Raw genomic sequence first — 25,193 nt, forward strand, 5'->3', positions numbered from 1 at the left:
CCTCGGAGTCTTGGCGCTCCCGGCCGCGCGTTTCGCCCTCACCCGCCCAATTGTTACCGCCTCGGCCCCCTCCCCCTTCCGGGTACCTGGAAACCTCGGGCCCGGGAGCCAATTCCTGCCTGGGACTTGGGCCCGGGCGGCCGCGGGAAAGCCAAGGTGGGGGCGGCGCGGGGGCGGCGAGAGGAGGAGGGGAGCTCTTTTGTTATGCATAAAAGGCCCGCTCCTGTCCTTTCGGCTTGCCGCGCTGGGGGACCGCGGGCACAGCCAGGGGAGGGGAAAGCAGATGGAGTTTGGAAAAACGATATACACACTCTGGACGCTGCTGCCGCCACCCCCTCCCCGCAGCAACCTGCGCGGAAGCTAAGTTGTCCAGGCTTGTTGGGGCAAACTTCCTAACGCCGCACGCTGGTGTGGCACGTGAACCATAGTTACCACCCTATGCTGCGAGCAGATGGCACGCCAGTTAGTCCTGGAAACTAGACTGCAAGCACAACCAGCTGTTTCGGTTTTTTTTTCTTTTTCTTTTCTTTCTTTTCCTTTCTTGTTAAGTCTGGAAGAGTTTTTTTGGTGTTCCTTTTTAAGAACATCGCCAATAATTAAGGGGGAAAAGACTTACCAAATAATTCTTTGCAACATGCACTAGCATTCCGGGAAGTAGTCGAGAAAATTTCCTCGACTTGATGATTTGTATTAAGTGTTTCACTTCCTTCAACTTTAGTTTCTTATTTGAAATATGGATATTGATAGAGACAGCTGTGTGTGTATGTATGTGGTGTGTTTTACTAGATTAGTGCTTAGAACAGTTTTACATTTACAGGAAAATTGAGAAGATAGGACACAGAGTGCCCATATATCCCGCACTCAGTTTTGCCTGTTTAACACCTTATATTTGTATAGTGTTTTTGTTGAAATTAATGAGCCAATAATGATAACTGAAGTCATTTCTTTATTCAGATTTCCTTAAATTACCTACTGTTTTTCTGTTCCAGGATACTGCATTATATTTAGTGTTCATGTCTCCTTAGGCTCCTCTTGGCCATGATATTTCTCATACTTTCCCGGTTTTTGCTGGCCCCCATGGTTTTGAGGAATAACTGGTAAGTCATTTTGTAGGATGTCCTGCTGTTGGTATTTGAGACATCCTTTTAAAAGCATGTCTACAGACACTTCCCAACAAATCATATACCTCCTTATCCTTTCCTGTCTAGTGCTCTGCTCTCCACTCCTCACCTCCCAAGCAGAATTTAGAATGCTCAATCAAGTCCTTCACTTTGTACTCTGTTTAGATTACTGATAAATACAGCCTAAAAATCACTGTTAGATGGTATCAAAGAGACACGCATGGAAACATTAAACATATAGGAAAATAACAACAGTAATAAAAATTTGACATTTTTATATGAGAAATGATATTTTGAACTGAAATCTATCTTCTAGGTAGAAGCATAAGGAGACAAGTATAAAGAATAAAATTCCATTTATTAAATTTACACTTGTATAGAAGCAGAAAATTTTGATTAGGAAATATTTTTTTTCCAACTGTATTAATTTGCTGTGGCTGCTGTGACAAATTACTACAACCTGGTTGATTTAGAAGAATAGAGATTCATTTTCTCACAGTTCTGGGGGCAGAAGTCTGAGATCAGGGTGTTGGCTGAGCCACATTCCCTCTGGGGCTCTAAAGGAGAATCTGTTTTTTGCCTCTTCCAGCTTCTGGTGACTATAAGCAATCTTTGATATTTGGCTGCCTCACTTGGTTCTCTGCCTCCGTGGTTACATTGCCTGCTCCCCTTCTATCTGTTAAATCTCTATTGTGTATCTGTCATAAGGACACTTGTTACTGAATGTAGGTCCCACCTATATTCAGGATGGTTTCCCCTTTAGGTCCTTAACTTAATTACATCTGCAAAGACCTTTTTTCCCACATAAGGTAACATTCATGGGTTCCACAGATTAGGACGTGGATATTCCTTTTGGGGACCACCATCTCCACTTTCAAATGATTAAAGTCTATTCATTTCTCTGATATTTTAAAATAATAATGGTGTCTCTTTGAGGTTAGGCAGTTTTATGTTACAGACCTTTTCCTAGCATTTTCAGTGTTTTTTCTATCTATGTTTCAAATGTAGCCACTATTCAGAACAAGAATAACTCAACATATAGCTTCAGACTCTTGCATTGCTTGCTTAAAGAGTGATCTTAAATTTGGAGGGAAACTGGAAAATGAGTGTTCGATGGGCAAATTCAGAGACATTCCTCTAATACACTTACTTTGCTGCCTTCAGGTCCCAGAGTTTGTAAATGTTCTGTCAATCTCTCAGTTACTCAGTGGACACTGATGGTGGCTGGGAACTTGGGTGGGGCATCAAGAAGAGTCCTTGCATGTGGCTTCTCAGTGTAGCTTGATCTTCCTTACAGCATGGTGGCTAAGGCAATTGGACTTTTTTCAGGAGCTCAGGACTCCACCATGAGTACCCAAGTCCACAAAGTGGAAATTGTACTGCCTTTCATGATGTAACCTTAGACCTAAGGTAGCATCAATTCTGCTCTATCTTTTGGATGAAGCAGTCAAAGACCCACCCATATTTGATAGGAAAGGACATATACCCTACCCTTCCTTTTTTTTTTTTTGGTTTCAAGTTTTTATTTAAGTTCTAGTTAGTTAACTTATAGTATAATATTGGTTTCAGGGACAGATTCATCACTTACATATAACACCCAGTGCTCATCACAAGTATCCTCCTTAATGCCCATTACCCATTTAGCCCATCCCTTGCTCACCTCCCCTCCAGCAATCCTGTTTGTTCTCTATAGTTAATAGTCTCTTATGGTTTGCCTCCCTCTCTGTCTCTTTTTTTCTTTCCTTCTCCTATATTCATCTGTTTTGTTTCTTTAAAAAATTTTTATTTAAATGTTTATTTATTTTTGAGAGAGAAAAACAGAGTGTGAGTGGGCAAGGGGCAGAAAGAGAGGAAGACAGAATCGGGCTTCAGGCTCTGAGCTGTCAGCACAGAGCCCAATGCAGAGCTTGAACCCACGAACCACGAGATCATGACCTGAGCTGAAGTCGGATGCTTAACCAACTGAGCCATCCAGGCACCCCATCTGTTTTTTTTCTTAAATTCCACATATGAGTGAAATCATATGATATTTATCTTTCTCTAACTTATTTCACTTAGCATAATTTACTCAAGCTCCATCCATGTTGTTGCAAATGGCAAGATATCATTCTTTTTTTTTTTTTTAATGTTTATTAATTTTTGAGAGAGTCAGAGACAGAATGTGAGTGGGTTAGGGGCAGAGAGAGAGGGAGACACAGAATCCGAGGCAGGCTCAGGCTCCGAGCTATCAGCACAGAGCCTGATGCAGGGCTTGAACTCACAAGCTGTGAGATCATGACCTGAGCTGAAGTCGGATGCTCAACCGACTGAGCCACCCTGGTGCCCCAAGATATCATTCTTTTTGGTGGCTAATATTCCATTGCATATATAACACCACATCTTCTTTATCAGTTCATCAGTTAGTGGACATTTGGGCTTTTTCCATAATTTGGCTATTGTTGATAATGCTGCTATAAACATCAGGGTGCATGCCCCTTCAAATCAGTATTTTTGTATCCTTTGGGCAAATACCTAGTGGTGTAATTGCTGGATCATAGGGTAGTTCTATTTTTAACTTTTTGAGGAAGCTCCATACTGTTTTCCAGAGTGGCTGCACCAGTTTTCATTCCCACCAACAGTTTAAGAGGGTTCCCCTCTCTCTGCATCCTCGCCAACATCTATTATTTCCTGTGATGTTAATTTTGGCCATTCTGACAGGTGTGAGGTGGTATCTTATTGTGGTTTGGATTTGTGTTTCTCTGAAGATGAGTGATGTTGAGCATCTTTTTCTTTTTTTTTTTAATTTTTTTTAATGTTTGTTTATTTTTGAGACAGAGAGAGACAGAGCATGAACGGGGGAGGGGCAGAGAGAGGGAGACACAGAATCGGAAGCAGGCTCCAGGCTCCGAGCCATCAGCCCAGAGCCCGACGCAGGGCTCGAACTCACGGACCGCGAGATTGTGACCTGAGCTGAAGTCGGACGCTCAACCGACTGAGCCACCCAGGCGCCCCGTTGAACATCTTTTCATGTGTTTGTTAGCCACAGATGTCTTTTTTTGAATAATGTCTGTCTTTTGCCCATTTCTTAACTGGATTATTTGTTTTTGGGGGGGGTATTGAGTTTGATAAGTTCTTTATAGATTTTGGATACTAACCCTTTGTCAGATATGTCATTTGCAATTATCTTCTTCCATTCCATAGGTTGCCTTTTAGTTTTGTTGATTGTTTCCTTAGCTCTGCAGAAGCTTTTTGTCTTGATGAGGTCCCAATAGTTCATTTTCATTTTTGCTTTTGTTTCCCTTGTCTCCAGAGACCTGTCTAATAAGATGATGCTACGGCCGATGTCACAAAGATTGCTGCCTGTGTTCTTCTCTAGGTAATGGTCTTTAAACACATTTAGGTCTTTCATCCATTTGAATTTTTTTTTGATACACCCTATGTTTCAATGGAAGAAGTGTCAAATGATTTGGGGCTATATTTTAAAACTGGCACACCAGGTTTCATGCTGATTGAATTATTTTGCAATTCTACCTCTATAAACTCTGCCTGAAAGGTCCCTGACTTTGGAACAGTGTTGTACTGCCCACATAGCAACAGTCACCAGGGCTCTGTATTGTGCTAGGGCTGTGGTTCTCAACGCTGTCTATGCTTTAGAATCCCATGGGGGGAGATTTTTTTAAAATACCAGTACCTGAATCCCACACCCAGAGATTTCTAGTTTACCTGATCTGGAATTGTGCTCGGGTGTTTTTTTCCAATGCCTAGTTTCTTGTGCCTTAGCATCATGCTGGTTGTATGCTTATTCATTGATTTTGGGGGATGCTTCCAACTCAGTGATTTCAGAAATGGACCCTCTTGTGCCATCAATAAAGAGAGGAAGATTTGGGCAGGTGGGTCACCCTCTGGCGTAGATGCAGAATTCAGAGGGTTGGGTCTTACTGGTTCATGGCTAAGTCACTGATTTGTGAAAGGAGTTGAGGATGTAAATGAGAACTCATGGGTGAGGTAGAGAATGAGCAGCAAGGGTTGTGACCAAGAGAAAATACATTGATGACATGTGACATTCCTCTGTGCAAAGGAGGAAATCAAGCTTATCAAACTTGCAAATAGTCTTTTATCCCTTGAGGGATAAAATCCCAAGAGTTTTTACACTTTACAGTAAAAATACTTGGTAGTGAAATATTAATTCATGTCAGTCAGACAGGTTGAGTTGTCTAGTTAATATTTAAGCTTCCTCAGATATTTTCCTTTTCCTTTTTTAAAAAAAATTTTTAATGTTTATTTAATTTTGAGAGAGAGACAGAGTGTGAGCAGGGGAGGGGCAGAGAGAGGGAGACACAGAATCCGAAGCAGACTCCAGGCTCTGAGTTGTCAGCATGGAGCCTGAGGCCGGGCTCATACCCACAAACCTTGAGATTGTGACCTGAGCCGAAGAAGTCTGATGCTTAACTGACTGAGCCACCCAGGTGCCCCAATATTTTCCTTTTCTTCCACTCCCTCAAACTCAGTCATCTGGGTGTAGCATCATCTGTTCTCAAAAGTTCAGTTACAGAGGGAATTAGAGGTTGACGTTTTCTCCACAAGGAGCAACAGAGGGACCTTGGCTTCACATCCTGGCAATTCTCAAGTCTCTTTTGAGTGTATCAATTTAGCAGTTCATAAACTGAGGGCTGTTCTTTTTTTTTTTTTAATATAATTTATTGTCAAATTAGTTTCCATACAACACCCAGTGCTCATCCCAACAAGTGCTCTCCTTCATGCCCATCACCCACTTTCCCCTCTCCCCCACCTCCCATCAACCCTCAGTTTGTTCTCAGTCCTTAAGAGTCTCTTATGGTTGCCTCCCTCTCTGTAACTTTTTTCCCCTCCCCCTTCCCCCTGGTCTTCTGTTAAGTTTCTCAGGATCCATATAGGAGTGAAAACATATGGTATCTGTCTTTCTCTGCCTGACTTATTTCACTTAGCATAACACATACCCTCCAGTTCCATCCACATTGCTGCAAGTGGCCAGATTTCATTCTTTCTCATTGCCAAGTAGTATTCCATTGTATATATAAACCACATCTTCTTTATCCGTTCGTCAGTTGATGGACATTTGGGCTCTTTCCATAATTTGACTATTGTTAAAAGTGCTGCTATAAACATTGGGGTACAAGTGCCCCTATGCATCAGCACTCCTGTATCCCTTGGGTAAATTCCTAGCAGTGCTATTGCTGGGTCATAGGGTATATCTATTTTTAATTTTTTGAGGAACCTCCACACTATTTTTAAAAATGGCCTTTGTCTGCAGCCATTCATGGGCCTAATACATTTGTTTCTCTAACTGCTAGAAAGTTCAAAGAAGGCAGATTTATTCTTGGCTGACCATAAGCTATGTCAGGAGAGTAAGTCTATGATTGGTTCCTGCTCATAGCCTTAGCAACAACAACAACAAAAAGATCATATTAATACCAAAGGGCAGTTATGGCTCCCATCTCAAATTGCATCCAGATGTCCAGCTCTTCTAAGAGAGGTACCTAAGCTGTGATCACATGTCCCATAGGGAACAGAGGAATTCATTCTTTATAGATTCGTTGTCATTGTTAGCACTGTGGAGCAAGGTCATTTTCCTTAGTGATCATGTAATTTGTGTTCTCACTAAAGGAAAAGATAGTGTGTTTGGTGTGCATGCATGTGTATGTGTGTACCCATGTGTGCATGTTGAAGGCCAGGATGTGGAGAGGGTTTTGTGCTGTAACAAACATTCCAAACCACAACAGATAGGATGAATTCCAAGCTGGGTTAGGTGTTTCTGGAAATGTGATAGTGGAGGGTGTATAACGGGCCACCCTTTACGTGGCACCACATCTATGCTGCCACTCTGGAAGGGTCATGGTGGACGGAACAGTAAAAATGGGAATTGACCACTGCCCTGGAATTGAGATTCTGGAGAAAATGGGGGACAAGCTTCACCTTAATTTCCAGAGCCTTATAGAAGGGAAGGAATTCACACTGAGGAGTAGAGAAACAGGTTCTAGCCCAGGCTTGGCCGGAACTTGCTGGGTAACCTGAAACAGAAAAGTATTGCCTACCTGGGGCTCAGGTCTCTCTTTAAAGTGGTAGGATTAGGGTGCCACCTAACGTGGGTGGCCCAGTGAGTTGAACACCTGACTTCGGCTCGGGTCATGATCTCACAGTTCATGAGTTTGAGCCTCACATCGGACTACCTGCTGTCGGCATGGAGCCTGCTTCGTATCCTCTGTTTCTGTCTCTCTCTGCCCCTCTCTGGTGTGCTCACAGGCACAAACTCTTTAAAAAATAAATGCACGTTAAAAAATATTAAGTGGTAGGAATGATTTGGAAAACCTCTGAACCTGCCAATTCGGTCATTCTAAATACTTAGTGGACACTTAGGTTATCATCTTAAAACTACTCACTACTGAGTCCTTATCACTTAGTATGGATATATAAGAATATTACTGAAATAAATTTTTATTTCCATATTTAGTGAAACTGAACACCTCTTTCCTTATTACATTACATAATGTACATACATTAGTAAGGAGAATATTAAAAAAATATCAGGCCAAAGACTGACCTTTGTGACCTTTATTCTTCTAGGCTTAGAATTAAATGGCTGAATGTATTTATATACCTACCTAATAGCATCATATTAATAACATTTATTCATTGTGATCCTTGGTAGGACCACATGAAGATGTTTCCATTGTGCAGTGGAAAGAGGAGGTTGGGGTCGGAAGTGGTGGAAAGAAGGCTTGGGGTTAGCAGCTCAGGAACTAGAAACTTGTGCTTAAATACTACAGATACTGCCTTTCCTAACCCAGAACCATCTTATATGCAGAGCCTTTCACCTTGAAAAAACTAGACAATTAGAATATTGAACCCAAATGGAGATGTATTAGCCCAGGTCTTCTCTAAACAATCAGGGGGAAATGTTCGTGTACAAAGGTTAATGTATCGTCCACAAGAAGTCTCTGTTAAAATGCATACTGTTCCTGGAAAGAGTAATCATTTAACCAACATCGCCCACATAGCACATTAAGACGTCTTTCCTCAGTCTGTCCCTGGAGATGAAAATGGGGTTAATTTCTCTGTAATACTTCATGTAACACACTGGACCTTCTAGCTCCTTCAGAAACTCACCCCTGTCTCGCCAGTGAATTCCGAGAGTCCCTGGTCATACCTCCTCTCAAAACAGGTTCTTTAAATCTTCCCTGATACCCAAGGCCTCCCCTGCCATATGTTGGTTTCTTTCTGCCCTTATTAGTGATGCGTGACATCGGGTATCTCCAGGTAGCATGGCCACCTCTGGCAAGTAAAGCCGTTGGCACTCAGGTCAGGGATACTCTGTGATGACACTGTGCCCAGTGTCAAGGTGGTGCTGGCTGCAGCCGCTGCCATCTCATGAAACCAGAACTGGCTCTTCACTGCTTTTAGTACCGGTGTTGCTGTTGCTACTGCTTCTGTGAGGTGCTACTACCATGGAGTACGAATGGGAGACGGCCTGGTTCCCCCTCGCACTCTCCTCCTACCCAGCAAAGTCCTATCAGGCCACTGCTTCTCTGTGCTGAAATACGGAGTCAGAGAACAATCTCTGTTGGTAGTTGCTTTTTACTTCTTATCCTTTTTCTAAGCATGGGGCCTAGGCTGGTGGCCAAATCTGGGTTGTAGACACTGTGTTGTACTCATAATTCCTTCCCTCCCACAATAGCAGAGGCATTGTGATTGGACGAAAGTTTGGTCTCTTTCGATGAATATTTCCCAAAGTGCTCCTCTCTACTATTTACTTACAAACCAACATGGCCACTTCTTGGGCATATTCAGTAATGGCCTCACTACTCTCAAATGGGTGTATCTGTGGCTTAGAGAATAGGACCGCGAAGGTATAGGCCCCAAGAAGAAAGGGCTCAGGGTAGGCTTATTTGAGTGGTACAGATGTGAGTGGAATCAGGTAAGATTGGGGCAAGAGTTGTTCCTTCCTCCAGGAGGAAGGCTTGAATGGGAGGGGACCCCACATTCCTAACAGAGTTTGAGGAGATGTCTCCTGATAAACGGAGAAATATTCAGAAAAGAGTGCAGAAAACAGCAGCCTGCATGACCAACTTAATAAAATCGCTTGGGATTCCTGGATTATTATTCTTGTTAAAGATTTAAAAGATATGAATAAAATCTTCCCTGGTTATCTAGAGCATGACTATCAAATAAATTGGTGCTTCTGAGATGGTAGAACGGAAACTTCTGTGTTCTTATATTCAGCTGCAGACACCTATGATACCATATCACACAGGGAGCTATAAGGCCCTACGAATTAAGACATATTCTTTTGATCTACAGTTTAATGACATACTTTTATTAAGTTTTCTTTCTCTCTAATCCAGATGTTCTCTGTTATAAAAGTGCCATCAAGCGTGATCCTGTTTTGGCCAAGGAAGGCCAAAAAATTATGTTTCTTCTGTTTAATGTTACTTTAAAATTTTTTTTTTCAACGTTTATTTATTTTTGGGACAGAGAGAGACAGAGCATGAACGGGGGAGGGGCAGAGAGAGAGGGAGACACAGAATCGGAAACAGGCTCCAGGCTCTGAGCCATCAGCCCAGAGCCTGACACGGGGCTCAAACTCACGGACCACGAGATCATCACCTGGCTGAAGTCGGACGCTTAACCGACTGCGCCACCCAGGCGCCCCATGTTTAATGTTACTTTTAACAGTTGTAGGTCCTTATCCACAAGAGAGCATAGTTTCTTTTACTTTATCTTATACTTTATGTAATTTAAGTAAGCAAAGTAACAACATTTTCCTATCCTTGTGTGTTTTGGTTTTTGCAAATAATATCTAAAGTTTTGTGCATTTATTTTCCCCCCTTAGACTTACGCCAGCATATAAATTGGTCTAATACCCTGTGTGTGCACGTGCACGTGTGTGTGTTTGTGTGTGTGTATGTAATTCCTCTTTATTTCGGTTATTCAACATTTTTTTGGCTGATGAAGTTAAATTTTGCCTGTCCTTTTGACTCAAGGAGGATTTCTTCCTACCTTCATACCCAGTTTTACTGGTTTTCTTATTGTTTAATTATGTTCCCAAGTGGCCACTTCTATTTTCTTAAGCTTGCTGAAATTTACTCTGGAAATATGTTTTTCCATTTTAATGATTTCTTTACCTGTCTCGTGGTTGTTAAATATTTTATTGATGTTTGCAATCATCGTGACATGATGCTGGAGTATCCACTTAGGGTAATTTGTGTTTGCTCTTTTCCTAAACTTTTTGTAATCTTGCAATTTTTTTTTATAATGAAAAATTTTGAAAATATTTTACCTTTGTCAGTGTCAACATAAACTGAGCAAAGTTGCTAGTTGAGGAAAAATACAGTTATGTAAATGATTTATGTTTTTTCCAGTGACTCTTCTAAAGGCATAAAAAAATGACAAACTCAGCCGAAGCATAACTGGGACATATGAAGAGAGGAAAGCCCACCATATTGCTTGTGGGGGATTCCGCGTGTGGCAACTATAGGGCTAAAATTAAAAATGTAAAAGCAGGAGGTAAATTACAATTTGCGCAATAGTAAGAATAATCTTGCTTTCACTATTTTCTAATGATTCTCTTGTTACACATGTAAAGAGAAAGTAAGAAAAACCTCTATATAGCCTGTGAGGCAAGCTTCACTGAATTTCATGGCTATAAAACTGACATCTTCATAGTTTTCCTATTTAAAGTAGCTGATTTTTGTTTGTTTTTTTGTTTGCTTGTTTTAGAAAATCACAGTTTGCTGTTTGAAGGAAACCAAAGTAACCTTGTCTCTCAGGCCAATGACCATCTCGTGGTTAATATTAAAGGTGGCACTGAAGATGCATGTACTTTAATAGCATTAAATCTCAGTGGGAAGTTCTTTATGGGGTGGGTAACTCAGAAAGCATCCATAAGACTTTCAGTTAGTTTCATTTACTTTGTACAAGTCAATTATTAATACCTATACTGAAACAATAATACTATTCCTTTTTCACTACCGAGGACATTAAGCATTTTATGAGCTGCTGGGATCCAATTTCTGGTCTTGGTGCGTATGTAGTTCTCTGACTTGAGCCACCCAGAAGCATAAGCATCATTTATGCCTGAATTTCAGACAGGGAGCCTTTAGCACTACCTTAAAGGTTTATCCAGAATCCGAATACTGATTACCACCAAGTTTACAACCTCCTGATTCCAAACCACCTCCATCTCTCCCCTGGATTGTTTTCATATTCTCAGAGCTGATTACCCTATTTGTTGTTCCCCTGTAATTTGTTCCTAAGCACCAGCTACAGTGATCCAAATTAAAATGTCAGATCATGTCCTCCTTCCTCTCCAAATACTATAGTGGCTTTCCAACTCATTTCAGAGTAAAAGCTAAAGTCTTCCCAGTAGCCTACAAGGTTTTAAGGATATGGCCTCTTTTTTACAACTCTGATCTTATCGCCTTCAGTTTTCCCCCTTGTTTGCTTTGCTTCAGCCGTGCTCAGCTCCTTGCTAATCCTTGAACACGTTTGGTATTCTCCTGCCCAAGGGCCATGCGTTTACTGTTCGGTTCCTTCTGCCTGGAATGCTTTTCGTCTAGAGATGTACAGCTCTCTCTTTCACCTCTTTCAGGGGCACATTAATTAGGTTCATGTGAACTTATATAGCAAAGGAACTTTACAATTTCAGTGGTATAATAAAACAGAAGTCAATCTCTCACTCATGTAACAGTCTGATAACGGTGTTCCTGGATGTCAGGTAGATTTCCTGTATGTGGCAACTCTGGGACCCAGGCTCCTTCCCTTTGTGTGCACTGTCTTTAGACAATCCCCGAGACCTCTGTTTCTCACTGGTGGAAGGAGAAACAGACAGTAGACAAGGCATGTATCACTTCTGCTCACATTCTCTTGAGACAATAGCTAGTTACTGGCTCTGCAGCACATTCCCAGTAAGAGCCTAACACTAGAGACAGAGAGTAACAACTCTTGAGGCAGCTAGCTATTTCTGCCATGGACTGCCTCCTGGCCACAAGTATCTGTGTGGCCTCCTTCCCAAAGGAGAGAGCCCAAAGTTCCACTCCGGTGCTTCATCCAGAACACAGTCCAGGCACTCTGGGTAGTGTGTTCCTTTGGTTCAGAGACCTATGAATTCAAAGGCTAATTGTCTGCCCACCTCCCCCACAGCAAACCTCACATAAAAAATATGAATCAAGAACAGGATAGCAATAGAAGCTCTTCTTTGGAAAAGGGCAGCTGAGAGATCCATAGCAGTAACTGGTTCACAGCAGTGGCAAACCCAACTGGACAGGCGTTACGAATGAATCCTCCCTACTACCCTCATGGTATAGGAAGTTCCTTCATTAGACTGTGGTTCTGCTTGATGGGAGGAACTTGCTTGTTCACTGTTTTCTGTAGTTCTTGGCTCTGCCCTCTGGGGTGATTTTTCTTGCCCAGTATCCTTTCTGGCAATATCTGAGAGCAGCAGTAAAGACTCTGACTTCCTTAGAGCATGTACAGCTGTGTCCTGCCATTGGGCACTTGAGATCCCTAGGTGTGTCCAAGGGATCACAAGCCTGTTTAGTCACAGGCTTTTTAAGACTCAGATCACTGTTCTTTGGAAACATTATTCCCATGATTTCTAGTCAGCTCCATGTGCCAGTAACCACATCCAAAGTTCTTTCTTGAAAATTATTCTTGGGGCGCCTGGGTGGTTCAGTCAGTTAAGCGTCTGCCTCTCAATTTTGGCTCAGGTCATGATCTCATGGTTCACAGTTTCAGGCGCAGCATCGGGCTCTGTGCTGACAGTGCGGAGACTGCTTGGGATTCTCTCCTTCTCTCTCTCTGTCCCTCCCCTGCTCATGCTCTCTCTCTCTCTCTCTCAAAATAAACATTAAAAAAAAATAAAAATAATTTATTCTTAGGCCTTCTCTATTTCTTTCCCTCCTTGCCTCTCTACTTATTTTTCTCTTAATTTCATGGGGTTAACTTGAGGCCCCCTTGAAGCAATAGGCTTGGTGGGAAGAGAATAAGTTACCCATGATCTCTGTTTGAGCCTTGAAAAGTTCTGCTTAACCAAAAACAACTTAATGGGCACTTTTGCTCAAAGCATTTCTGATGTTATCCCCTACTGCTTGGTATCTAGAAGCAGTCAGCTTTCCATACCATCAAGGCCCCAAACTCACCTTTATTTCTAGATTCTCTTCATTCTCTTTTATTTCTGCTTGCAGACCAGCCAATTCTTCCCTGAACACATTTTTAAAACAATTTTTGCACATTAAGCACTTTATGAGCTGCTGGGATCCAATTTCTGGTCTTGATGCATATGTAGTTCTCTGACTTGAGCCACCCAGAAGCATAAGCATCATTTATGCCTGAATTTCAGACAGGGAGCCTTTAGCACTACCTTAAAGGTTTATCCAGAATCCGAATAAAAGATGCTGAATGCTCCTCTCTGTACTTTTACTCTGTTCAGTACAGAGAGGAGCATTCAGCATCTTTTATGAACTGAATGGTGTCCCTCCAAATTCATATGTAGAAGCCCTAACCCTCAATGTGCCTGGATTTGGAGATGGGGACTTTAAGGAGGTAATTAAGGTAAAATGAGATAATAATGGTGGGAACCTAATCCAATAGGACCAGAAGAGGAAGAGACACCAGGAGTATGCATGCACAGACAAAAGACCATGCAAGGACACAAAGAAGGCAGCTATCTGAAAGCCAAGGAGCGAGGTCTTTCCAGAAACCAATCCTGCTGGGGCTGATCTTGGATTTCCGGTCTCCAGAACTGTGAGAAAATAATCTCCTGTTGTGTAAGCCACCCTGCCTGTGGTATTTTTTTATGGCAGCCTGAGCAGATGACTACAGCATCTGTTGGCATTCTTGTTGTTTTTTTTTTAATTACTGTAATGTTACAGGGTCACTGCTTGTACCTGTTCTGTCTCACAAGCGTGCACAGTTAAGAGTTCTATCAGCACATAACATGAGTCTCTGATTTCCAGCTCCTAATGTCTCTTTTGTGCTGCCTGTTACCTTATTCCCAAGCCAATTCTCTATATTTTAGTTTTTTATTTTCTACACCACTTCAAGAAATCAGTTTCTGCAAGATGAATCTCAAACCTTTGGAAGATTAACACAAAGCAAGTTTATTTTTCAGGTAATGATAACATGTGGGTGTTCCTGGTTGATGGGTGGCTGTCCTCCATACGGAGAATAGGGACGCACCTTCTTTCATCATCTATGCTCCACCATATTCTGGGCTTGCACTGTCCAACATGGTGCCACGTGTGCTACTGAGTACTTGAAAAAGGGCTAGCAGCACTTGAAATGTGCAATAAGAGTAAAACACATACTGGATTTTGAAAAAAAGAAGAGTATCTCATTGATATTTTTTGTATCTTAGATACAATGTTGAAATAATTTTTGGAAATACTGGGTTCAAAGATGCATTATTAAAATGAATTTCACCCGTTTTTTCCCCAAACACATAGTAATGTGGCTGTTGGAGAATTAAAAATAACGTGGTTCACATTATATTTCTCTTGGACAACCGCTCTGAAGCCTCTGGGTCTTCTGCTTCAGTTGGCAGAAGAGGGAAGAGCCAGTGGAGGAGACACACTAGATTCCTAACAACTCTGGCTTAGAAGTAAAGAATGTACATCTGCCCAAATTCCATTGGTTATGCAGCTATGTCAAGATGCAGGAGGGGCCGGGAAAGGTCCTGGCTCAGAAGCCACCATAGTAACAATTCTACTCTAAGATGGGGAGGGCAGAGCTAATGCTCTCTATCTAGCACAAGGTCTTTGCTCAAGAATCACCTCCTTGGTAAAATCTTCCCTGACCACTGCAACCACCTCCAGCCTCTTTCCCCAGCATTCTCTGTCTTCTTGCCTTGTTTTGTTTTTCTCTAGAACATTCTCACCATTTGGCTTAGCATATGTTTTGTTTGTTCATTTCCTTTCTTTCTATGTGTAAATTCCCTCAAGGAATTTTTTTTTTCAAAATAATTGTTTTCTTTTTAATTGTATTTGAGAGAGACAGAATCAGTGTGAGTGGGGGAGGGGCAGAGAGAGAGAGGGAGAGAGAATCCCAAGCAGGCTCCATGCTGCCAGTGCAGAGCCCAATGCAGGGCTCGACCCCACAAAACCATGAGGTCCTGACCTGAGCCGAAACTAAGAGTCAGACACCCAACTGACAGAGCCACTCAGGCACTCCTCAATTTTTTTTTTTTATTGTGGTAAAAAGTACACATAAAATTTACTCTCTTGACCATTTTTTTTCTTAACCATTTTTAAGAGTACTGTTCAGTGGGATTAAGAGCATTCATATTGTTGTGGAACCTTCACCACGACCATCCATCTCCAGAACTCGTCATCTTGTAAAATTGAAACACTATACTCATTAAACATTAACCCCCATTCCGCCCTTTCTCCTAGTCCCTGGCAACCATCAGGCTTTCTGTCTTTATGATTCTGACTACTTTAAGTACCTCATATGAATAGAGTCATATAGTATTTGTTTCTTTTTTGTGACTGGCTTATTTCGCTTAGTATAATGTCCTTAAGTTTCATCTATGTTGTAGCATGTGTCAGAATTTCCTTCCATTTTAAGGTTGAATAATATTCTAATGTATGTATATATCACAGCTTGCTTATCTAGGGACACTTGCGTTGCTTCCACAGTTTACCTCATTTAAATAATGCTGCTGTGAGACTCTGATTTCACTTCTTTTGAGTGTGTACCCAAAAGTAGAACTGGTGGATCATATGGTGGTTCTATTTTATAGTGGTGGTTCTATTTTTAATTTTTGAGGAACCACCATACTGTATTCCACAGTGGCTGCACAATTTTACATTCCTTACTATGATACACTAGGCTTCCAGTTTCTCTACATCCTCATCAACACGTATTGTTTTCTGTTGTTGTTGTTGTTGTTGTTGTTGTTGTTTTGATAGCCATCCTGATGAATGGGAGGGGTATCTCGTAGTTTTGATTTGCATTTCCCTAATGATTAGTGATATTGAGCATTTTTTCATGTGCTCATGGGCTGTTTGTACGTCTTCTTTGGAGATGTCTATCCAAATATAAAGGCATTCATTTTTGTCAATATATTCAATGCTGTGTCCTTAATGACTGAAACTGGGCTGCCATGTCCTAGGCACTTGAGGACTGTATGCTGACCAATGAAGCAGCGGAGTGATATTGGTCTGCCAAGCCACAAGTAAAGCATAGACGAAAAACTTTAGGGTACTTGATGACATAGTTCCAAAATTGATTATTATAGTCAGGGTAAATGAAATATCATATTTTATCCATATGCAGGTATGAGCAAACCACAGTTAGACATAATGGCAATGTCAAGTTACATCATAGATTTTAAACTTGAGCTGAAACTTGTCATCCTGGGGTTTTGTTTGCTCTGCACAATATTGAAAGTCTTTTTTTCCTTGAGAATTTAAAATTTTTATTTATTTTTACTTAGGGGCTGACTTAAAAAATCAGAATATTTTTACATTGAAAGATTACATCAATATTTCACTTTTTAAATTTCTAGTTATTTAAATTATATGCTTTATTTCTACTTTTTTAGTGATTGCTATTTAATTTGTATCATATCAGCATACCAGCAATAATAATTGTAATAATGATAATAAATGCTTTATGGGGTTAACAAAGGACACAGAACCTAATTCTGGACAATAAATCTATGTAAGTTAAGGAGGAGGGGATCAGAGTTAAGTTTCTAAATTCCTTGTGTTATTTGGAGGAGGTGAAAGTATTGACCGTAGACTTGGTTAGTTATTATGCATGCAAACTATTACTTAAAATTAACCATTAAAGAGTAGATATGGAGTCTGTAATCTTCAATCAGTAGAAGGAAACAATCAAATAAGAAAGCAAACTGCAATTCCATTCCTATATATATACCCAAAATAATTGAAAGCAGGGACTCCAACAGTTATTTGTACACCTGTGTTCATTGCAGCATTATTCAGAATAGCCAGATGGTGGCAACAACCCAAATGTCCATAAGCCAATGAATGGATTAATAAAATATAGTATATACGTACATTGGAATATTATGAAACCACACAAAAGAATGTAGTTCTGATCATGCTACAACATAGATGAACCTGGAGACTTTATGCTAAGTGAAATGAGCCAGACACAAAAGGATAAAGATTGTATGATTCCACTTATGTAACATATCAAAAATAGGCAAATTCATAAACACAAAAAATAGATTAAGGTCATCAGGGGCTATAAAGGAATAAAGGAATTATTGCTTAACAGTTAACAGAGTCTCTGTTTCAAGTGATGAAGAAGTTTTGGAAATAGATAGTGGTGATGGTTGCACAACATTGGGAATGTAATTAATGCCACTGAATTGTACATGCTAAAATGATTTAAGAGGCAAATTTATGATATATATTTTTTTGCCCTAAATTGTTAAAAAATTGAACCAAACCAATAATTTTCCTGAAGAAAGAATAATCATACAAAAATACAACAAAGGAAAAAGCACAAGAAGGATGATAGAAACTAGTCCAGGTAACAATATCTATAAGGCAGCTGGACTCATCAGCTAAAAGACAGAGACTGATAGACTGTTATAAACATGGATTTTGCATGTTTATAAGAGACATATCTAAAACATAAGGACTAAGAAAGGTTGAACATGAAAAAATAAAAATAATTTTTGAAAAGTATACCAGGAAAATACTAGCCAAAAGATGTTGGGGTTTCTATAATAATATTAATGAAAATAGAATACAAGACAAAAAAGTATTGTCAAAGATAAGGAGACTCACAACGTAATGATAAAAAGCTCGTTTCAACAGGAAATTCTAATTCTAACCTTACAGAACTCAATAAAAGATATAAAATACAGTATAAAAATGATAAAGTCTCAAAATTTAGAGAACAAAACTGATGTAATAATACAAAAAGTGGACAAATACAATATGTGAATTGTAGACCGAAAGTTTTCATGAATATATGGAAGACCTGAATCATATACTGAGCAGCTTGATTAATGGATACATATAGAACCATTGGTATATAGAACCAATGATTAAAGAATGTACATTCTTCTTGAGAACATAAGGAACAGATGAACCAACCTAATCATGTGGTAGGGCCATAAAGCCAGCCTCCAGCCTCAACAATTTTCTTTCTTTCTTTTTTTTTTTTTTTAATGTTTATTTTATTTTTGAGACAGAGAGAGACAGAGCATGAACGGGGGAGGGGCAGAGAGAGAGGGAGACACAGAATCTGAAGCAGGCTCCAGGCTCTGAGCTGTCAGCACAGAGCCCGACGTGGGGCTCGAACTCAAGCACAGTGAGATCATGACCTGAGCCGAAGTTGGATGCTCAACCGACTGAGCCACCCAGGCGCACCAACAATTTTCAAAGGGTATGTATCATACAGCTCATATTTTCTGTCAACAATGCAATCTAGTGTAAAATCAATAACAAAAGTGTAAAAAAAGCAAACATAATACATTTGAGCATTTGCAAATATGTATTTCTAAGTAACTCTACGTCAAAAAGAAATAACGATGATTAAAATATACTTAGAACTCAATGGTAAAGAAAATACTAAAGATAAAACTTCAGAGATGGGCAAAAGGTATTTAAAAATAAATTTATAGTAATAAATTCTTTAAAAGAGAAAGAATGTAGGCTGAAAATCAAGAAGCAAAGTATGCAGTTAGGGAAACAATGGAATAAAACCAAAGAAACCAAAGAAAATAAAATATAAAAATATAATAAAAGCAGAGATTAGTGAAAAAGAAAATAGAAGCATTAAGATAAACAAAGCCTCAGGTTTCATGCCTAAGTATATATCCCTACAGAAATTCTTACATAGTTTCTCTAGGTGAAATAGACCTAAATGACAGAAATGCATTGCTAAGATAGAAACAAAAATGGCCATATAATGAAAGTCACAAATACTCAAAAAAATTAACCTAAAATCTGAGTAGCCTTATATCTTTTAAATAATTTGAATTTATAATTAAAAGCCTTCCCATAAAGAAAACTCTAGTCTTGGATGGACTTACTAGTGAGTTCTACCAAAAATTTAAGGAAGAATGATAACAGTCCTGCATAAAAGCTTCTGGAAAACAGAAGAGGAAGGAACCCTTCCCAAGTCATTTTATGAGGCTAGAATTCTCCTGAAAACAAAGATATTAAAAGATAATGAAATTAAAGACCCAAATCTTTCAGAAACACAGAAAAATTCTTTTTTTAAATACTTATTTATTTTTTTACAATTTTTATTTGAGAGAGAGAGATAAACAGCAAACAGGGGGCGGGGGACAGAGAGGGAGACAGAATCCTATGCAGGCTCCACACTGCCAGCACAGAGCCCGATATGGGGCTCGAACTCAGAAGTCAAGAGTCAGACGCTTAACCAACTGAGCCACCTAGGCACCCCAAAACACAGAACAATGCTTAAAATATTGGCAAACTGGGGTGCCTGGGTGACTCAAACAGTTAAGTGTCCAAGTTCAGCTCAGGTCATGATCTCATAGTCTGTGGGTTCGAGCCCTGCATCGGGCTCTGTGCTGACAGCTGGAGTCTGCTTTGGATTCTGTGTCTCCCTCTCTCTTTCTGCCCCTCCCCTGCTGGTGCTCTCTCTCTTTCTCAAAAATAAATAAAAACATTTAAAAAATATTAGCGAATCAAACCCAGCAATATATAAATATGATAACACCTCATGACCAAAGGAGATTTATCCCAGATGTGCAAGATTGGTTTGACCTTAGCCTTCAACAATCAATTAAGGTAATCCACCTCATTAAAAGAATAGTAAAGGGTTGAAAATCAGATTAGCCATAGGTACAGTAAAAGTACTTAGAAAATTCAACACACGATAATGATTAATAAAAATCCTGGGGAAACTAAAAATAAAAGAACACTTCACCCTGATAAAGAGAGTCTGAAGAACCTGCAACTAACATCATGTTTACTAGTGAAAGACTGGATGCCTTCCCTTTGGAGTGATCAAGGGTATATGATTTTACCACCTTTATTAACCATTTTCCTGGAGGTCCTAGCTGTTGTAACAGGCAAGAAAAACAAATAACAGGTATATAGATTGGAGAGAAAGAAGCAGAACTTTCTATTTGCAGAATATGGGATAGTGGATGTAGAAAATCCTAATGAATCTGCAAAAAAGCTACTAGAATAAGTAAATTTAGCCAGATGGCATGATACAACTTCAATATACAAAACTCTGTTGAATTTTTTATACAAGCAATGAACAATTGGAAATTAAAAGAAATAAATATTATGTACATAGCACAAAAATAAAGTACCTAAAATAAATTTAACAAAATATATTTAATATTTGCACCTAGAATATTACTGCACATTGCTAAGGAAACTTAAAGAAGAGCTAAACAAATGAATGTGTATCAGGTTCATGGCTTGGAGAAATCAGTGGTGTTAAAATTTCAAAATTCCCCAAATTGTTCTATTGATTCAGCATAATCCTAATCAAATTTCCTGTAGCCTTTCTGTTGTAGATATCGGCAAATTTATTATCAAATTTCTAAGGAAGTGCAGAAAATCTAGCATATTGAATACAATCTTGAAAGATAAGAATCAAGTTAAAAACTTAACACTATCTAATTTCAGGATGCCTTAAAGTTACAGAACTTAAGATAGTGAATATTAGCGTAAGAATAGATGCATAGGTCCGTGGAACAGAATAGAGAATCCAGAAATATGTACACAAATTGATTATAATCATAATTATATACAGAGCTAAATTATACACATAAATTGAATATGAATTGGTTTTTGATTAAGATTTTGAGGTAATTGAATGGGTCAAGTGGTAATATTTTCAATAAGTGGTGTTGAAATAACTGGAAATCCACAGAAATAAAATGAATCACATCATGTACTTCACATTATATACAAAGATTACCTTGAAAAGGATCACAGTCCGAAATGTAAGAGTCAAAACTATAAAACTTCCAGAAGAAAGTATAGGAGAAAATCTACGTGACCTTGGAGTGGCAACAGCTTCTTTGATAGTACAAACCATACATTTTTTTAAAGGACAAATTGTACTTCATCAGAATTAAAACCTTTTATTTTTTTTAAAGAAACCATTAAAGAAATGAAAGTCAAACCACAGACTGGGAGAGGTTATTTTCAATATTTATGAAGAAATTACTTGTATACAGAATACATAAAGAACTCCTACAAGTCAAAAGTAGGAAGACAAACAATCCAATAATAAAATGAGCAAACGATCTGAACAGATAATTGGCAAACAGAGATATACAAATGGCCAAGAAAACACATAAAGAGATGCTCAGCATTATCAGTTATCAGTAAAATGAAAACTAAAACTATAGTGATATACAATTGCTCACCCTCTAGAATGCCTAAGAAAGAAAGAAAGAAAGAAAGAAAGAAAGAAAGAAAGAAAGAAAAAAGAAAGAGAAAGAAAGAAAGAGAAAGAATGAATATCAAGTTTTGGCAAAGATGTGAAGCATCCGTAACTCATACATTGCTGGAAGGAGTGTAAAATATTACATACACCTGGAAAACAGTTTTGCAGTTTAAGCATACCATTGTCATATTATCTAATAATTCCACGCTTAGATATTTACCTAAGGTAAAGAGAAATACATGTCCACACAAAGCCTTGCTCATGAAAGTCATAGCAAATTTATCCATAATAACTCTAAACTGGAAACAACTCAAAGGTCCATCAGCAAGTGAGTAAATAAACTGTGGCATAGCCATATAGTGGAATATTGCTCAGTAAGAAAGAGAAAAGAACACATGGCGTGGAAGAATCTCAGAAATATACGAAGCAAAGAAGCCAAAGAAGAACATGTACTGTGTTCTAGCAAATCTAATGCTAGATTTGACTTGCTAATATATTATTAATGTAATAATACATGTGATTCTATTTACTTAACATTCTAGAAAATACAAAACTACCCCCCCCAGGAGAGAGAGAAGATAAGTGGTTTCCAAGGTCCAGGACTGAGGTGGGATTGACTAAAAAGAGCCACTGAACATTTTTTGGTGAGGAAATTTTTTTTTAAGTTTTTATTTATTTATTTTGAGAGACAGAAGAGAGAGAGTGTGTGGGGGAGGGGCAGCACGGAGCCCAAAGTGGGGCTCGAGCCCATTAACCACGAGATCATGACCTGATCTGAAATCAAGAGCCAGGTGCTTAACTGGCTGGGCCACCCAGGGACCCCAGGAAATGTTCTATATCTGGAGAGTGATGATGGTTACAAACTGTGGTAGTTACAAATTGTCAAAACTCTTTTAAATGGTATACTTAAAATAAGTATAATTTGTCATATATAAATTATACTTTAATAAGGGTCATTAAAAAGATGGATGTCAAAATCAATGTCAGCTCTCAGCTTAGTCTAACACTGCTGTTCTGCACAACCAGTGGGGTGTCTTCCTGGAAATATGGCTACTAATTTGGGTGCTACAGTAAGGCAGTCTTTGGAATTACCGGTAGAGCTACTCCCATTCAGAAATTTCACTGATTGTTCTTTTTATTAACATCTGTTTTGGTTTCAGTGACTAATATCTCCCGATTTATCCGAAGATACTAACTGGAATTTTATAATGGTTGTCTCCAATCTCTGATTTATCTCTATTTCGTCTGTAGACATAAGGACAGGTAGGAGGAGGAAATTTCTAACAGGTCATTTTGTTATTCCCTTTCTCCATTCTCCTGCAATTTAAGACCTTGCATTGAAATTGATGAGGAAGGATCCCCTAATAAGTAATATACTGACCTAGAATATAGTAATTGTTTCTAGGGTCAAATTATAAACCAGATTTCAAGTTCTAGAAAGAGTAGAGAAGATTAGAAAGCCAAAAAAGCAATTGATTTGTCACTCCACTATTAATTATGTTTTAGAATTAATCATGATTTTTTACATTTTTATTTGAGCTGTTCCTGGTTCTCATTTTTCTATTATTCTCCACCATTGCTCTTATAATTCATTTATAATTAATTACATTCATAATTCATTTCTTTCTAAAAAGGTCTTGTGAAAATTAATTCTGAGAATATTTTCTTCCAAAGCAAACTTAAGAGTTTGCTTACATTTTCTTAAACAGGTAACATTTTGGTTTTCATATTTAATTTCAGTTCTGCCAAGAATTACCAAGTGTCTGCTATTTGCCATGCACTGATCCTGGAACTGGTAGAGTAAATGTGGTAACTGGACCTGTCCTCAGAGTCAGAGAGACATATAAAGAAGTAATTTGATAAAATGCAGTCCCCCATCATAGAAGGACTTTCCAAAGGCTGTCAAAATCAGTCGAAAGAACAATTGATGCTGCCTTTTGAGAGAGAATTAGAGACAGCAAGTGGCTATCAAAGGCTGAATTATCTAGAGGTGAAAGAGAAAGGAAGGGCAGTTTACATAGAGGGGAGTGGAGTAAGCAAAAAATACGGGTATTTTTTTCTCTCATTGTCTGGGAAAGTTAAATCAAGGAACAAGTCATTGCAACAAACTTTCCATGACATTTTCAAGTTGCATTCTAGATTTTCACAAATATTTACAGAGTCAACACCTCCTAACTGGGCTGCACTAAAAAAGAACATTGCATAAAGAAGGCAAGTATATTGAATAGCTAGTGGAGTGGACTTCCAGAGCCCAGGAGATAAGCCCACGTGAGGTTTCACTCATGTAAACGCCAGCAGTCATGTACACCTTAATGGTAAAAATGTAGAACCTTGGATTTAGAACATCTATTAATTCAAAGCATTGTTGAAAATCCTAATTAAGGGGAGCATTTTATAATTTGGGGGAGAAAGTGCATACAAGGTGAATGTTAATAGGCACAGTATAGTTAACAACATTGGCACTGGGTTAACTTTTTTGCTTCAATACGCACACCTCTATGCTCTTCCTTCTGAAAGAAGAAAACAGTTCATATGTCCTCTGTGAAGGATGGTTTAGGCAGGATGCTGCCCATTATTTCACTCACATTAGTATGAGGGCAGCCCAAGGCCAGGCAAGCAGTTCCAGACCAGACTACATACCTAATGGGATAGGCCACACCCAGAAGCAGTAGCTAAAGACATTATAATGTTTTTCAGTGTTGGTTTGAATTTGGTCAGGGCTCAACTGTACTTTTCCTCTGCTTCATGTGATTGTATCTAGGGTCACTTTCCATATCATTCAGTGTTTAGCTTGGACTTCCTTACACTACAGTGGCTGGACAATAGTTTGGTTCCTCTTTCATCCAACCTTGGTGTTATCCCTTCACCCATTCCCTAAACCCTGTGAAATATATTTCACAGACATGCTCATGAAGTTCTCTCTTGCTCCTCTGCTTTCCATCTGCCCATTAAAATCCCTCTCATCTCACCATGCCCATCTCCACCACCACTTTCTTCTTCTTTTTGTAAAAAGTTTATTTATTTTTAGAGAGAGAGAGCAAGTGGGGGAAGGACAGAGAGAGGATCACAACCAGGCTCTGTGCTGACAGCACAGAGCCCAATGCAGGGCTTGATCTCATGAACCATGAGATCATGACCTGAGCCAATATGAAGAGTTGGGTGCTTACCCAACTGAGCCACCCATGTGCCCCTCCACTACCACTTTCTTGATGAAAAGAAAGATGATGAAAAGAAAAACTTTTCTTTTCAACCTGCTTTATCCATACCCTCTGATGGCAGCACAGTAGCTTCTCTCAGATCTTAAAGAATGTCATTCCGTCTTGTGTTTTGTTCAGCTGTTTTGTTCTCAGAAGAGCTTGGCCCTATCTATGAATTCTTATTCCATGGACCTATTTTGTGTTTTCTCTTCAGAAATATATCCTATTTAGTTGTCTCAACTTTCATATGAGACTGTCAACTCTCTCCATTTTGACTGACCAATGAAACATATGAAATTGAGCATCGTAAAATAATTTGTGCTCCAAGTTCTTGTCAGAGGTTATAACCTAGAAATTTCTGCTGCCCAGTACCTATCAAAAGCTCAATTGTGAAAAGTAATATATATGGAGAATTGCCTGAAGGATATGCAGTCCATCCATTCTCTAGACACTCAATTTTATTCCTGGATTAAGCCAAACCAGGAGAGAGCTG

General features: G+C 39.2%; 1 long non-coding RNA gene across 1 annotated transcript; it reads left to right on the top strand.

Moving 5' to 3' along the window:
- The first annotated feature begins 1 nt into the window (after position 1).
- On the top strand, positions 2-14,674 carry LOC113602808 (uncharacterized). The gene is made up of 4 exons (XR_008300360.1): positions 2-156; positions 990-1,097; positions 4,411-4,476; positions 13,725-14,674. It is a non-coding gene; the product is annotated as an uncharacterized LOC113602808 (long non-coding RNA).
- The last annotated feature ends 10,519 nt before the right edge of the window (positions 14,675-25,193 follow it).

This window comes from Acinonyx jubatus, chromosome B4 (genome assembly GCF_027475565.1).
Source record: "Acinonyx jubatus isolate Ajub_Pintada_27869175 chromosome B4, VMU_Ajub_asm_v1.0, whole genome shotgun sequence".
NCBI classification, from domain to species: Eukaryota; Metazoa; Chordata; class Mammalia; order Carnivora; family Felidae; genus Acinonyx; species Acinonyx jubatus.